A 14,874-nucleotide genomic window follows, 5' to 3' on the forward strand; every position below is an offset into this window, starting at 1 on the left:
GAGAGACTATTACTATTATAAACAGTCAAACAATTTGTAATATAGTATATAGAAGCTCAGAATTGAAATCTATTTACTTACCACTTTTGGAACACTTGGAATTTTCTAGAGACAAGACTGTGTTCCCGAGAACTTACAGTACAGAAAAGATCTGAACAGAAATAGCTCTAAAGAGAGGCCAAATAAATGACTAGCACTCTGCTTGGCTGGAGGAGAGGATTTCTTTGGGGAAGTTTCATTGTAGACTTGGGGTTTAAGCTGGATCTCCAGAACGAGGGTGGGTTTTGGGCAGTGTGATTGGCCTGTGGGAGGACTTTTTAAGTTTCCCCATAAATATTTTCAGTTACAAGTTTCTACCAACACAAGTATCCAGTGTGTGTTATTTCCAAGAGCTATGCTCTTTGAAAAAGGGAAGGATTTTAATGTAATATTACATGGTTCCTAAAATGATAAGTATATAATTTTTTTCCTTTGTGGTCTGGAGATTCAACTTAGAGTGTCAAACAGGTGTTCAACCATATATATGTATGCTCTTTGAATACAAAGAGCTCCCAGCTCTTTCAGTATTTTTTTTAAAGATAAGGTTTCACTAATTTTGCCTGGGGTAGCCTTTAACTTTCTATTCTCCTGCTTCCCTGTCTCCTGAATAATTTGGATTACAGGCGTGAATCACCACACCTAGGTGTGTGTGTGTGTGTGTGTGTGTGTGTGTGTGTCCCAAATCCTGGGGCTTGAACTCAGGGCCTGGTCCCTAAGCTGTTTTGCTCAAGGCTAGCGCTCTACCATTTGAGCTATAGCCCTACTTCTGCCTTTTTTTTTCATTTCTTTTTTTTTATTAAAGAATTTATTAACATTGATTTTTACATCATATTTTAAATGACAAGTTTAACAATCAAGTGTTCAAGGGAGGAATCTCTATTTACAATCACTGGGACTTAGTATTTAGAACTTGATCACAATTAGGCTAAGGGTTTGTATGTCATAGAAACATATTAATTTATGAAATAAAACATTATGTCTATAGAGTCATAGGTTTTTATGTCTATATAGTTATGTTTATATTTCCATTATCATGCCTGTAGCTTTGGGTATGCAGTTATTGAGTCCTCGCTCTTGTACTCTTTGCATTTAATAGCCACATATTAAGGATACCATGCGCCTTTTGTTACTTCTGGCTTTTTTGGTGATAAATTGGAGATAAGAGTCTCTCATACTTTCCTGTCCAGAGCTGGCTTCAAAGCTTGATCCTTAGATCTTAGCCTCCTGAGTAGCTGGGATTATAAGCCACCAGTACTCAGCATATATATAAATAATTCAATAGCATAGATACTTATGTCAAATAATCTCTCTCAAATAAAGGGCATATAAAATGTATGTGCAGTATAATCTCAGTTACAGGAGTGCATACAAAAAAGATGGAAGGAAATACTTGCAAATGTTTATATTATGTTTGTATTTGCCGTGTCTCTATAGTTCTTGTGTATGCCTATGTGTGTGTACTGGATCTTCAGAAGAGCATGTATGAAACATATGTTCAGTTTTAATAACAAAACATAGCATAAATACTTATAAACCCACCACCCAGGTGAAGAAATAAAACATTGCTGGAATTCCTCCACGAAATGTCTTCCTTTCCCCCTATTATTGTCTTAATCATTTCCCTAGAATTTTTCAAACCTTAAACATTTATTAGTTTTTCCAGGAAAAAAAAACTCTGAGTGTCAAACACAAATCTGGCTGTGTAAGAACAAAACCCCAATATACCACTATTAGGAGGAGGAGGAGGTGTGTAAGAGCCTCACCGCTCTTTCCTGAGTTTACTTGGGCCATCTTGGATAAGAACATAATCGAGTCCTGTAACTAGGACTTAGGTCCACATGACCTAGAAGGGCTGCAGTGTGGGACAGGGAGTGGATGACCCGTAGCTCTGCACAGGGAACAGGGGGTTTTGCATGACTCCTTTCTCAGCATCTATAAGACTGCCTTTAACTCTCAAGGTAGATCAAAGACTTCTGGAGGGTGAAATGAATGTCTCAAGCTGGCCCGGACAGCAGACATGGAAGGAGGAGCTAGAATTTGATCCATACATTCTTATGGTAGACCAGATACAGGCATGAAACTGGGTCAAGTTCACTGGGGCATTGTCTTCAGGTTAAATGATGGTACAATGGCAGAGAAACTCAGGTGATGATGGCGCTTGCAGAGTCTACTCCTTGAATCTTATTGTCCTAGTCTCAACAGACAGTTTGGTCAAGGTGGGCAAAACTGGTCTCTGAGACTCTCCATTGCTGTCAACAGGGATTGTCCCTTTCTCTGATGTCGCCTAACTAGTTTTCTCTCTCCCAAGTTCTTCTTCTAGTTGTTGATTTATTTTGTAGGGTAACTACTTCTAAAAGCTATTCAAACAGGGAAGGCATATGGGAAGTCAATAATTTGAGATTGTAAGTATCTTAAATGTACTTAAACTCTTTTCCTTCCCTCTGTCTACCCTATTCTCTGACAACACAGTGGATGAAACTCAGAGCTGCTTGCTAGGCAGGTGCTCTACCATTTGAGCCTTGCCTGTCTTCTCACATTCCATCGGTGCTTTGCTGGAATCTAGAATTCTTATTTGGAAAATGTATTTTCCCCAGAATTTGGAAAGCATTAGATCTGAAAAATCTTAATACTGTGTTTCTTTTTTTCCCCTGTGCTAGGGCTTACACTCAGGGACTGCACTGCCCCTAAGCTTTTGTGCTCAAGGCTAGCACTCTACCATTTGAGCCACAACTCTACCTCTGGTCTGTTTTGCTGGTTGATTGGAAATGAGAGTTTTACGAGCCTTCCTCTCCAGGCTGTGAAGCTGAAATTGCACAGTAATACACCTCATCCATTGTGCTCAATACTTGACAGTCTTATCCTGTTGTACAACTCATGTCCTTTAGTGTGAGACATTTTCTTGGATTATTTCTTTGTTGCATCTATTTTCTTCTCTCATTTGGTTATTGGATCAGTTTGGACTAATTTCTTTTCTCCTCTTTGACATTTGGTTCATTTTTCTAGCAGATTTCCTGGATAGTATCCTCCTACTCAAATGGCATTTTTTTCACTGTACTTTCTCATATTTTTAATGTTCATGAGCTCTTTTTTATTTTCTCCTACTTCACTGAAGTACAACATTGCTCTTGTTCTGGAATGGTGATATTGTCCTCTTATCTCTTTGAAGAGGTAACACTGATATTTTTTCTTTTTTTCTCTAAGTTCCAAGTTGCTCCCTGCTCCCTTATTTTTTGATGGTGTTGCTTGGTATGGAACCTGGGGTCCTGTAATACTACATTAGCACTGAGCCGCATGTTCAGCCTTTCAATTTGCAGCCCATCCTGATGCTAGATTGAGTTCAGGGCTAAGTGTGTGCTAACATTGGGCTCTACCTATGAGCCACACCCTTTCCCCTGTTTTGATGACTGAATTTCCTGAGAATGGCTTTCCACACATGTCATGTTTCTATACCTGCATGATTAACCTGCAGTCTGAATGCTGAGATTAGGAATGAGCTGACAGCAGAAGCAGTACTTCCGACTCCAGCCTTCAGTGGGTTTTGATTTGGGTGAACTGATGAAAAATGACTTAAATAGAAAGAAAGCATCCACCTTGCTCCTTGCATCCATATCTTAGAATTGCCCTTGCTGCCAACCCCGCTGAATCATCTCCCTTCCCTCTCCCCCCGACCAACAAATTCACCTGGCAGTTTTGGAAGAGAGAGCCTGAGACCAAGGCCACACCTGATGCTGCACCCCTGCAGACATAGATGCTGCTGAAACCTTGAAACTCCTCAGTCAAAATAACATTGCTTCCCCACTCTGCCTCATCTCACCCCCATTCCATCTTTCTTGCCTAACCTCACTGTTTCTGCCTAAGGACCCCAGTTATAAAGGTTGAAGGAGATTTGCTTGCTCTTCCCAGCCTTTCTCATCAAATAAAACATGTTGTCTGTTTTTCTTTTTCTCTTCTACGTGAACTGTTTTAAATGTCAGAATCTTTAAATATTTTCTCACAAACTAGTCAAATTCTCAGGTCAGATCTTCTAGGGCTGCCTCTTTGGAGATTTTGAGGATTCCAAGGCAAAAGTTGGACTGGTTCTCAGCTTCTTCCACTACTAGCTTGGGTGCTTGTGTTCTGGGTTATTTATTTTGCCACTTCTCTCTACTTTACAATTGGAAAGTAAGAGAACAGCTGGGGCGAGCTCCTCGACCAGCGAGGAAGAACGACCACCACTCGAGGATTCTTCTCAAATCATACTTTATTGGAGAGCCTCTTGATTGAAGGGGGAGCAGGAAGCGAAAGGGGCGAGACATCAAAAGCAGCTGCTTATATAGGGAACAGGAACACGGGTCGCTCCACCATTGGCTGCCGCCCTACTGCCACAACGAGGTGCCGCGGGATTGGCCAGGGATCATCATGTGATTCGCGCATGCGCATAACTTAGGACACGTAGTCGAGCACAGCATTGCCTTATATGGAGTTGTTTACCTCTAAGGAGTCAGGAAACGGGCGCCATCTTAGAATGGCGTTTGTCCCGGCTCCCTACAAACAGCAACAATCACAATAACAAAAGTCAAACAAAGACAAGGCTCTTGTGGGAGGTTAAATTCTGGATCCTCATGTTAAGTATTTCATCAGATGTCCATCCTCCATGTCACGAAGGGTGACTCGGGACTTGGGGTCCTCTTGCCTTAGTCGTCATAAGTTCTGACATTAGGTAGGTACCACCACTCCCTGTTTTGGTTAACTTTACCTGGGGTACTTGATTGAAACCATTGATCAAGGATTCCCAGAACAGCAAAATGAGGGAGGTGGAAGGCAGCTACTTCCAGCCTGATACACTTGTCAGCTCCAGAGGGCATTCTCTGGGCCCTGTGTGTACTGTCCTCGTGCACAGCTTGGCTCCAGATCCCCACTCACTCATCTCCCAAGGGAACTGAGGGAGCTGGCAGTCTGGATCTGGAGGGGGAGGAAAATGTCAGGGACTATATTCTTCGAGTCTTATGCACTCACAGTCTCCCTAAAACAAACTGTAGAACTTGCTTCCTTATGTTTTGTTCCCCTAGATAAAGGTCTGAATGTTTGAGGAAAAGCTTGGTTCAGGAGGAGTTTCAAAAACATGCTTATAAAGAAGAATGATGAAGAAATGCTTTACTTCCTGTTGCCTTACCAGAGACAATTTGAGACAAGAACCCTGCCCTCCAAATCCATCCTAAAACCTGTGGCAAGAGGCAAATCAAAAAAAAGTATGGCTGTTCCCAGAGGCTCCCGCTGATAGAGTCATGGTAAAAAGCAGGAACCATATGTTTCCCACCATTATTTAAAGTTCTCTCAGCCAGATGCACACCTTTAGTCCCATCTACTCAGAAGGTTGAAGCAGCTTGAGCTGAGGTTGCTTGGGCCAAGAATGTGAGAGGAAACACAGAGAGATTTTGTTTCAAAAATAAAGTATCATCAAATGCTCCTTCAATGACTCTGGTTATGATCACCATTAAACACCACAGTTAAACCGTGCTGCTGCTGCTGGTGGTGGTGGTGGATACAGAGGAGGAAGAGGAGAAGGAAGAAGAGAAAAAGAGAAAGAAGGAGCAGGAGGAAGAGGAGAAGGAGGAGGGAGGAGGAGGAAAAGAAGAGGAAGAAGGAGGAGTAGGGAGGAGGAGAAAAAGAAAGAGAAGAGAAGGAGGAGGAGGAGGAGGAAGAAGAGGAGGAGGAGGAGAGCTATGCCCCCCTTGGGAGCAGGGGAGGGAGCTATTTTACCCACGCTCACCTCTGCACCTGCACAGACAGGCCATCCTGACTTCAGAGGTTTCGAAGCCCTGAGAATCAGACAAGTGTGGACACTGGGCTAACGTGTAGGGTTGAATTCTGATTCTTCAACTTCCTCATCACCTTCCATCCTTCTACTTCCATCCTTCCTTCCATCTACTATACCTTTAATTCCCCGCCAGCAAAATGTGGGGAACAAATGCCTCTGCTTGGTCAGAAGACTGAAGCCTCTGATAAATAAGCCCACAAACATGGGAGCAGAGCCTGAGGCCAGGTGGTGTGGGTCTCCCATCCCCCCATCCATCTTGCTCTTCTGGGGTACAGCTCCAGAGGAATTCACCAGTGGGCTGGAAGTGTGTGTGTGTGTGTGTGTGTGTGTGTGTGTGTGTGTGTGTGTGTGTATGTGTGTGTCCCTTCCCTGCTCTTGGGGCTTGCCTCTTCCTTCTGTCCACCCCGAGTTCAGCTCTGGAGCTGGACCAGTCGTCCCTAATCGCGGGCAGGGTGACAGCAAGGTGTGATGGATGGATAGGGAGCCACGAAGTGGCACGATGCTTGGTCAGGAACCCAAGGCTGTGTTTATGAGGAGGAAGAGGCTGTTTCCTGGAGCAAGCATAATGCAGCTCTAAAAAAGGCAGGGGAAATACATCACGGGAGGGAGCGTAACCCCGGAGGGCCTCTGGGAATCCGAGGAGCAGAGCAGCCCTGCCAGGTCAAGGTGGCTCTGACAAGGCTCAGGCCATTTGCGTGAGGCTTTGCTGCTGGCCCCTGAAGCGCTGACAGCCACTCAAGGTCTCCGTGGGAGAGTGGAAGCTAATCTTAGCTCTTGCTTTCCAGGACTTCTCTACTAATCCTGGGGGTACATTTAGGGAAGAAATAAATTCTATTGTTTTAAAACGGGGAGAGGGGACTCCAGCCCCACACGAAACAATTCCAACCTTGCTGGAAATAGACTGGGACCATTAGCTCCTTCACCTCCCTCCCAGCCCCCAGAAAAAGACAGTTTCATTAGAGTCTTCCAGTGGTTGAGAGATCCTCAAAATGTGTTTCCTCACAAGTCCTGAAATACCGGTGTGTGTGTGGCAGGGGGAGGGCTTGAACTCAAAGCCTTGTGCTTTTGCTCTGCTTGCTTGCTTGTTTATGGCTGGTGGTTTACCTCTTGAGCCATATGCCTCCAGTTCAGCCTTTTGCTGGTTCATTGGAGATGGGGTTTCTCAGACTTTCTTCCCTGGGTTGGCTTTGAACTGTGATCCTTCACGTCTCAGCCTTCTGATAGTTACAGGGTTATAAGTATGAGACACACATCTTCTACCCAAAGGATTTCTTTTCCTTTTTGCATTTGCTTTTATTAATTTTTTTCATGCATTGTTATTGTTATGAAAGTGATGTACAGAGAGGTTACAGTTACAGAAGTCAGGTAAAGAGTACACTTCTTTTTGGATTATGTCATCCCTTCCTTCTAGTCTTTCCCACCCATCTCTACCCACAAGTTGTATAAATCATTTTCAACATAGTGTCTAGTGAGCACCACTGCTGTATTCAACTTTGTCTCACCATGTCTGTGGCCCCCCCTTACTCTCCCAAAGACAGATCAATGAATAAACAAGATAAAAAGAAAACAAAAGCAACAACAAAGGAAAAAAAACTTGTTTCAGTTTCCTGAAGTTCACTTTGATAAAGGTTATTTTCTATGATCAGATGTAAGTAGGTACTGTTCCTTTGTGCTCCTCTCCTAAGAACATCCTCTTTTGTCTCCCTGTATGTGAATGCCTACAGACCTATACAATTTGTCATGTCCCAGTGTATTTTTTTTTTCTTGAAAGTCTTCCTATGCTATAAAGGGGACTCAGAATAAAATGAGCACTGGGTATTAACTTCATATGTGGCTATAACAAATGGCCATAAACATAGTGTCTCTATACAACAGAAATTTGTTTTACCATTCTGGAAGTGACTAGTCTAAGCTACATTATGACATTGAAATCACAGCGTTGGTAGGGCAGGAGGCACCAGCATGGAGTCAGCTCCACTCCTTTCTCAGCTCCTGCTGGGTGTTTCTCCACTGGATATCCTGACCTCCATTTTCAAAGCCAGCAAGCAGCACAGTATCTTCTGTCTTCAAATCTCCTTCCTTTTGCTTTTTCATTTTGCCTTTTTTTTTTCCAGTCCTGGGGCTTGACCTCAGGGCCTGAGCCCTGTCCTTGGGCTTTCTCAAGACCAGAGCTCTACCACTTGAGCCATAGCACCACGTTTGGCTTTTTCTATGTACGTGGTACTGAGGATTCAAACCTGGGTCTTCATGCTTGCTGGGCAAACATTCTACTAGGTCAAACTCCCAGACTTCATCTTGCCTTTTATGGTTCAATCTCATTCTGCCAACCCTTTTTATAGTGTATTTGTGATTAATGTAAGCCCATGTGGATAACCCAGACTATTTGCCCCAGCTCAATTTCCTACAATCCCTTGGCCATGTAAGGGAATATCCACAGGTTCCACGAGAAAAACTTGGTATCTTTGAGGGCTGTGATGCTTAATTACACGAAGGAGTGCTCAGATAGCTGGCAAGATACTATTTCTAGGTGCGGATGTAGGAATATTCCTGGAAGAGATTAACTTTTTTTTTTTTCTGGGTGCCAGTACTGGGGTTTGAACTCAGAACTTGGGTGCTGTTTCTTAGTTTTGTTTGCTTAAGGTATGGAGTCTACCACTTGAACCATTGGCCCACTTTTGGCTTTTTGCTGGTTAATTGGATATGAGTCTCATGGACTTTTCTGCTTAGGCTAGCTTTGAACCATGATCTTTAGATCTCGGCCTCCTAAGTAGCTAGGCTCACAAACATGAGCCATCAGCGCCTAGTTCAAGAGACTCACTCTTGAATTAGTAGACTCAATAAAGAGCCACTCTCACTAATGTTCATGGGAATTATCCAGTCTTTCGGGCTGCCTGAATAGAAAAGGAGAAAGCAGGGTAAGTTTTTCTTCTTCAGCTGAAACATTCATTCTTTTTTCTCTTAGCCTGGGACATTAGATATCAGATATCATTGCTCCTGGTTCAGCCTTTGGGGCTTAGATCATGATTTGCATAATTTATCCCTTGATTCATGGATTTTCACACTTGGTCTGAATTATACCACTGGCTTTCCTGGTTCTCCAGCTTGCAGACAGAAGATTGTGGAACTTAAACCCACAACCACACAACCACATAAGCTAATACCTGGAAATTCCTGTAATAAATCTCTATGTATCTCCTGGGAGGCTAGAGACTGTTTTCCCCTTTGGGTAAATGGAAGGTATCTGATTTTTTTGTTTTGTTGTTTTTAATGCCTTTACTAGGGCTTAAACTCAGGGCCTTGCATTCTTGCTTGGCACTCTATCCCATGAGACACACCTCCACTTCTGGCTTTTGACTAATAAATTGGAGATAAGGATCTCACAAACTTTTCTGCTGATGATGACTTTGAACTCCAATCCTCAGATCTCAGACTAGGTTTATAGATGTGAGCCACCAGAGTCTGGTTTAGATGAGTAATATATTTTGGGGGGAAGGGTAATTTTAAAATGAAATAGTACATGCTGTATGACTCCATTTTTATGAAATTTTCAAAAAGGGGAATTGCATTTGTAAGCAGTTCTAGAGCATTCTAGAAAGAGGAGAGTGTGTCAATGGTTGCTTGGTGTCAAAAGTGGGGATTCAACCAGGGATGGTTGCTTACGTCTGTAATCCTAGCTACTCAGGAGGCTGAGATCTGAGGATCACAGTTCAAAGCCAGCCCAGGCACTAAAGTCTGTGAGACTCTTATCTCCAATTAACCACTAGAAAATTGTAAGTGGCACTGTTGCTCAAGGGATGGGGTGGTAGCCTTGAATGCAAGAGCTCAGGGACAATGCCCAGGCCCAGAGTTCAAGCCCCACAACTGACAAAAAAAAAGTGGGAATTCACTGCAAAGGACACAGTGAAACTTTTGGTGTGATGGAAATATTCTGTCTATTGAATTTAGTGTATATATCTATTCACTTGTCAGACTGTACTCTCAAAATGGATGTGTCATACTTATAGATTACACATCAATAAAGTAGTTTTGGGGTTTTTTTTTGGAAAGGAAGTCTTTTGAAGCAGGCTTGCCTCTCTGCAAAGGAGCAAATAGGATCAGATAAGTACAGAGTCAGGGCTTAAAATGGGAAAACTTAAGTAGTCTGATTCATCCAAGTTGAGAGCCAGATTGGAGAGGTGGATCGTAGGTGCCATTTATGATGTATCATTTTACACTGTACTGAATATTACTCTAGTGTTTTAAGGGTTTTGTTGTTGTTGTTGTCATCTTTGTGCACTTACAGAGATAGGAGAAAGAGAATATTTGATCTTGAAACAGAAACCAAATATTCCACATAGTGCTCAGTCTATGAAGCTGTGATCTAACCCTAGAGGAAAGCTGGGTGGCTAGAATGGCTTCTGGAGAAGCCTTTAGAATCTGATTATTATAGCCACATTATTCTACTTTATCATGATCCCAAGGACTTTCTCCTTCCTCCCTCCCTCCCTCCCTTCCCTCCCTCCCTCCCCTCCCCTCCCCTCCCTCCCTCCTTTCCTCCCTCCCTCCCTTCCTTCCTTCCCTCCCTCTATGAGCCACAGTGCAACTTCTGGTTTTCTGGTGGTTAGTTGGAGATAAGGAGTCCCATGGACTTTCCTACTTGGGCTAGCTTCGAACCACAATCCTCAGCTCTCAGCCTCCTGAGTAGCCACCAGCACCTGGATACTTTTAAAGCGGAGTGTTATTATATGCAGTTTTTATCACTTGCTCTGTCTTTAAATTTTAACTTATTCCATGTGAAAATGAACTCTTGTTTATTTGCAACACGACTTGGGGCTATAGGACAGAAATTGAATTTGAAGTCCATCCTGATCAGATTTCCTTTTGGAGTATTTGATAGGGCAGTATCCTCATGACTTGACTCAGTTTGTCAGCCTGCAAATAAAACCTAGTGTTCTCCACATCTCTGGATATGAAAATACGAACACGTGTGTGTGTGTGTGTGTGTGTGTGTGTGTGTGTGTATTTGTGTTCACAGTTTCCATCTAGTCGATCAACTTAGAAGCACCTTTGCAGTCCTGGAAGTGAGAGATTAGGTTCATTTCTACAGTAGCATGTGGGCATGCAATGGTCTCTGTGGCTGCCTGACAAATATTGTGGACCCTTTACTTCCTTCTGCTTTTTCTAACCTCAAATTATAACTGCAATGCCGTATTTAAGGGGCTGGGTTAAGCACACTTGCAAAATCAAAACACTCCCCGAATCACCACACAGCTGGAAGATTCATCTCAACAGATCAAGCTAAGCAATAATGGCAACTTTACTGAAGTTACCCAGTGTTTCTCCAGCCTCACCCCAGCCTCAGGACTGACGGACATTCCATTTGGGGGAATGATTCATATGGGACCTAATCCCAATAATACCTTAGATTTGCTGGGCACTTTATGCATGTCATGGTACTTTCACATGCATTATCCTTGTAACCAGTCTGAAAGCACATTGGACAGATTCTAAACCCATTTTATTGGTGAAAAGCCCAGGCTCAGGGAAGACACGGGATGCGCTCAAGGTCGTATGTGAGTCAGCAGCAGAACTGGAAGCAGGGCCAACCGCTATGATGATTATCCAGACAGGGTGACTAGAAAACCTTAGGACTACCATAAGGGCTTAACCAGACAAACACATGAGGAGACAGCTATAGCCTATGGAGTAGCTACTATGCAGAGGATTTTTATGTATATTCTCATATTAAAGGTCATAAATAGGTGAAGGATGGTGATTATGTGGGACAATAACATGGCTGTTCATATTTTTTTTTTTTGGTAGAACTGAGGTTTGAATTCAGGGCCTTGACTGACTCTACCACTTGAGCCATGACTCTAGCATTGCTTTGCGTTGCTAATGTTGAAGATGGAGTCTTGAGAACTTTGCTGCCTGGACTGGTCTCAAATAGCAATCCTCTGCATGTCAGCTTCTGAGTCACTGGTATTATGGGAAAAAAAAGGCATTTCATGCTTGCCTTTTAAAAACAGGAAATTAGCAGTCCCAAAGATAAGCAGCTTGTTCATTATGCTAAAAGAAAATCTATTCCCCATTATCGCTCTTTCTTTTTTTCTTTCTCTCTTTCTTTCTACCAGTATTGGGGCTTAAACTCAGGGCCTGGGCACTGTTCTTAGACACTTTTTGCTCAAGGCTTAGGGCTCTGCCACTTGAGCCACAGAGCCATTTCCAGCTTTTTCTGTGTATGTGGTACCAAGGAATTAAACCCAGGGCTTCTTGCATGCCAGGCGAGTACTCTACTACTAGGCTACACCTCTTATTTTTAATTTAACTAAAAAAAGGACATACGTTATATATATTACAGAGCTCATATAATATATACTAACACTGATAATATAATAATACATAACATATTATATAACATATGATATAGTATGGTACATATATTTATAACATAAATATACACTTATATTACAATATATTGTATGTATAAAACACACATACAATGTAATATAATATATAATACAATATGATCTATGGTTTTATTTTTGCTTGTTGTGAAACAGGGCCTCACTATATAGCCCAGTTTGGCCTCAGACTCTTTCCCCCTCTGCTCTCATCTCACAAGTGTTGGGATTACAAGCCTGTACTTCTGTGCTCCTCACAGAGCTGCAGTTTTGTGAGCAGACCACTTTTATTGCAATATGAAGCCATATTAATCATAGAGAGGAATGGTTTTACTGTGATATTTCCATACATGCAGGCATTGTGCACTGATGCGCTCATCTGCCCCTGCCTCCTTACCCCTGGCTCCCCTCCCTTCCAGCCCGGCCCCCTTCTCAGAGTGTGGTGATGGCTCCTGCACGTCTTACTTTCAGTTCATCTGTTGGATTTTTTTTTTTTGCACATTTTTTTTGCTCAAGGCCAGCACTCTGCCACTTGAGCCTCAGCACCATTTCAGACTTTTTCTGTGTATGAAGTACTGAGGAATCAAACCCAGGGCTTCATGGAAAAAAAATCAGATTGTTAGCAAATACTTCTCTACCGGTCTATGTGTTGTCTCGTTATGCTGTTGATCATTACTGGTTTTACGGGAAAAAAATCTCAAAACAGATAGATGATCAAACCCTTCTCAGCTTCCGCCTTCAAGTGTCATTTTTACTTCAATATTATTCTCATTTCCAGCCACATTATTAGCCTTTAGCTTTGCCTCTTAGGATCAAATAGAAACAGTGGCAGCAAATGGTTTCAGTAAGGAATTTCACATTTCCCAAGTAACCCCACCTATTCTCCAGCTTGCCAGCACAGTTTGGCACACTATCTTTTTCACATCAGTCTGTATGTTATTGTTTTCAAATATTTCCGTCAAATGAGCTTGTGCATTGTTTCCTCCATTAATCTGCAAGCTCCTTCAGGATAGGAATTAAGGCTGTACTTCATTTATTATGTGAAGAAGGTAGCATAGTTATTTCTGCATGGTGGAAAGTGAATCTATGTTTGTTTCTGGTAATGACATGGTTGTACCTACCTTGGATACACAGGATTTCTTCACTGACCATTTTCACTTGCTTTTCTATTTGGCTGTAGGAGTTTACTATCTTTTATTTATTTATTTTTAAAATTTTTGCCAGCCCTGGGGCTTGAACTAGGCCTGAGCACTGTCACTGGGCTTTCTCAAGGCTAGAGCTCTATCACTTGAGCCACACAACACCACCTCTGGCTTTTTTTTTTTCTATGTATGTGGTACCAAGGTATTGAACCCGGGTCTTTGTGCATGCTAGGTAAGCACTCTTATCACTAGGCCAAATTCCCAGCCTACTGTCTTTTACTTTTAAGATACACTGTTTACTATTACCATTAGATTTTATTCAATGTCTTCATTTGCAAATTCAACAAACCATCAGCAGTAGAATTTCAGACTTTCGTGGCACCAACTAAAAATTTCTCATTCTGAATGTACTTTCTTTTGGCTCTGTATTTGTTTAGCTAGCAGTAAGTTAGCTTAAAATCATGGCCATAATTTTGTGAAAAATCATTGGATTCTTTTTGTAAGACTTAAGGCATACACTGAGCTTTCAAGTCTGAAACAATTCTTTTCAAATGGGACTAATCATAGTATAGCTGAACTTGCTCTTACACTTGGCACTCTTTGCATTTTTCTATCATTTACCCAGACTCTTCCATTTCCTTTTCAAGAAGAGGAAGCTGAGGTTAAATTAAAGGGGCCCCTAAATTAGCAAGGTGCCAAAGAAAGATTAGGTTCAACTGTACCGGAAAAAAAAAAAGGAAAATCTTTCATGATTCTTGAGCCTCATTCTGAGAGGATTGACTTACCACTTGGTATCATCCCAGTAACTCATCCTGCGTGATGCTGGGGTTCAGGGACTAACACACACACACACACACACACACACACACACACACACACACACACACACAGGCACCAAGGAATAAAGCCAGACTGAATCTCGGTGGAGATCTGGAGATTTATGCTAGTTCTTTCTTCTCAGAGTGCTGACTTACCGCTGGAGCAGACCAGAGTCTGAAAGGAGAGAGGTTCTTTTCCTAGAATCTTCTAATTAAGAGGATGTTTTAATCTTTTAGTAAACATTCATCTGAGCCCCAGTGGCTCACACCTGTAATCCTAACGACTCAGGAAAGCTGAGACCTGAAGGATTGTAATGGATTCTCTAGCCAGGGAGACTCCATCTCCAATGAACCAACAAAATGCTGGGTTGGAGGTATGGCTCAAATGGTTAAAGCACCAATCAGGCAAGTGTGAGACCCTGTGAATGCAAAACATCTAATTAGAAAAAAAGAAAACATCTAATTAGATAAAAATAATTTTGTTTCTGAGAAAGGGGAATAAATCTCAAAGTGTCCCCTTCCTACATGTTAAATCTATATAGCAGATAATATTATTATTTTCGTAAGTCATTGCCCAACATAGTTCATTAGAGCAGTTTCATAAGCATAGAACAGATTAGTCCATGTTTAAGAAAGGGGGTACTGGATACATGTTCTGTGGTATGGGTCAGCAGAAGTTGGTTCACATCCTTTAC

The sequence above is a fragment of the Megascapheus bottae genome, chromosome 15, assembly GCF_031878675.1.
Source record: "Megascapheus bottae isolate mThoBot1 chromosome 15, mThoBot2.hap1, whole genome shotgun sequence".
Taxonomy (NCBI): domain Eukaryota; kingdom Metazoa; phylum Chordata; class Mammalia; order Rodentia; family Geomyidae; genus Megascapheus; species Megascapheus bottae.